General features: G+C 37.1%; 1 long non-coding RNA gene across 4 annotated transcripts in view; it reads right to left on the reverse strand.

Annotated features, from left to right (window-relative positions):
- Positions 1-6: 6 nt before the first annotated feature.
- The window catches only part of LOC106305890, a 3,349-nt gene continuing 914 nt past the window's right edge, over positions 7-2,441 (reverse strand). Inside the window, exons 1-7 of one of the 4 annotated variants that reach the window (XR_001263087.1) lie at positions 1,469-1,914; positions 1,292-1,333; positions 1,153-1,195; positions 847-933; positions 602-720; positions 450-520; positions 7-340 (exon numbers count right to left, since the gene is read on the reverse strand). This is a non-coding gene — a long non-coding RNA (uncharacterized LOC106305890). Of the gene's footprint in view, positions 341-449; positions 521-601; positions 721-846; positions 934-1,152; positions 1,196-1,291; positions 1,334-1,426; positions 1,915-2,441 lie in introns of those variants that run through there. The other 3 variants (XR_001263084.1, XR_001263086.1, XR_001263085.1) reach the window with 3 other exon arrangements.

The following is a 2,441-nucleotide window of genomic DNA, read 5'->3' on the forward strand; positions in this document are numbered from 1 at the left end:
ATATAGTGCAGGCCTCTAGCTGCACCAAGACATATCTCAAGTTTCTGTCTCCAGCTCAACCTTGGGCGATCCAAGTCATGCACAATGGTCCTTTTATTGTTCTCACTGCAATGCCCGATTAAAGAAACCAAATGCATGTGTATGAACTGGGACAACATTTCGATCACTGTCCTGAATTTATTGATGTAAAGCTATAGCTGGTTAGTATATGTATTTGAAAAAAACATTACCGTCTGTGGTTGAAGATTCTTACGGTCCAATCAGATTGATTGCTTCTGGTGGTAGACATTTTAATTAAAAAAGCCTACTTTCCTCGTTTGCCTTTTATCTCAAGGACCTCCTGCACTCAAAAACAGAGAACAGTTCGATTCAATTAATTTTTAACACATTGAGTCATTCGTTAATGCAAAAGTGAAACTTTTTGTGGAAGTAATTCTTGATTGTATTACTGATGAAGCGCTTAGGTGCTTAATTTCATTTCCACACGTGCCTGATTCTCGATACCACATCATCATCCCACCTGAAAAAAAGAGGAAACTTAAAAGATTAATATGTGCCTCCAAAAATTCATATAATTCAGAGACTCATGAAGAAACAAGACTTCAAAAGATGCTAGCCTTCTTTTGACACTAAACACAGTTGGAGTGTTGTCAAGCAGTGGGTTTCCTTTGGGAAGTTCCTCTTCTTTGGCGTTTAGCTCTTCATTTGCTGATGCTTTTCCTGGAAAAATGTAAATAATAAATATTAAGATACAACTTTCATTATGTCAATGTGTTTAGAAAAAACTAACGTAGTCATTTTGTTATAATTCTAATCTGAAATCATCTCACAGACAAGAACACATACCTTCCTGAGCCTCTTTATTTATTTATCTGGTTTAGTTCAGCCATAAGAGATCCAATCTCATCCTCATCATCGTCACTTTCTTTATATCTAAGAAAGACAACCACATCGTAAGATAAATCGAAGGAAATTGCGAGTCTCAGTTGATATAAGTCATCAAAAACTCTCGAAAAGGATAACACCGAAGCAATTGCATATTCCCAAACCAGGGCTCTGAGGAAAAGTATTAAATCTCAAGTAAAGAATCTTTAGAAGTCTAAAGCACAAAAGATGAACTGCAATAGGAAGGAAAGAATGGAAAATAGGTACCTATCATCCTCATCAGAATCATCTTCAGAGTCCCTTTTAGAGCCTAAAAGCAGGATATCAATGTTAGAATTTAGAAAACATATAATCAAACTACATGTATTCTGTGACATAATCAAATAAAAAAGTGAATTTCTCTAACCTTCGAGTAATAACTGATTCCCTCTCCTGTAGTAGCTTTCATCTAATGACAAAAAAAAAACACATTAGTGAAACGAAGGAAGAATCTTTAAAAAATCATATTGAAAAAAGGCTTGAAATTTATCGTCTCATTCACCACAGTGAGATTTTTCTTTGGAAGAAAAGTTTATCTTCTCACGCTCTTCAAGTCATCACGAAGTTTCTTCTTCTGTAGAACGTCAAGAACGGACCTCGGCGGTGTTTGAGCAACGGCCTGCTTTCAGATTTGCGAGAAGAACGTAGGAAGTCGACATAGTGGGCGGTGATGCTTGGCAGAGTATAATCTTTGAGAAATCTTAGCGGTGGAGCTGTTCATGGCATCTAACGGAGACATTTATAGTCTGAAGTCGTACCGAACTCAGACATGCATCGCTTACCTTCATCGCCAATTAGAATAAATAAATGAGGCGGAGTGAGAGGAGAGGTGTGATGGTGTTAAATGCTCATTTTAATGGTGGACTTAAAAAACGAATCCGTTACCCAGAATTTTCATCGGATTGAAGGGAAGCGAAAGGATTAGGGCGTCTCAATCGAGAATCATAAAAACTTAGTCAAATACGGGCCCACACATCTGATACTTATAAAGACGAAATTAAAATAAAAGCCCATTCACCGAGAGACGGAAATTTTAGGAGTCGGAGGTTTAGATGCCACGTGGCGCAAAATGTCCACCCCTAAAGAATGGCGTGGAGGACTAAGGTGAGAGAAAACTCTGTTTTATTATTATAGATAGATTTACCAACTGAAGTAATTAGTTTAGAAATATAGTTAGATATAGTGAAACCAAATATAGTTTAGAAATATTGTAAAAACCTGTCCCGTGGATCCCACCCGTCCCGTGAACTCCAGGCTGATCATGCAGAGCATCGACCCAAACCTCTCACCTGTGAGCTTTCATTGACTTCCCAGATAAGTTATTGGTGCGCTGAGCCCTTTAACAACCCTTACATAGGAGAAGATTTCATCTTTCGGAAGAAGTTTTTTACTTTGAAGTGAACGTGGAACCTCAAAAAGTCTTTTTTATTTTTTACTAGGGATTAACTCGGACTACGCCCGAGATTTTTAATTTTTTTCTAATTTAAGTTGTTAAATTATTTATATTTAGGTTATGA

Source organism: Brassica oleracea, chromosome C7 (assembly GCF_000695525.1).
Source record: "Brassica oleracea var. oleracea cultivar TO1000 chromosome C7, BOL, whole genome shotgun sequence".
In the NCBI taxonomy this organism is placed as follows: Eukaryota; Viridiplantae; Streptophyta; class Magnoliopsida; order Brassicales; family Brassicaceae; genus Brassica; species Brassica oleracea.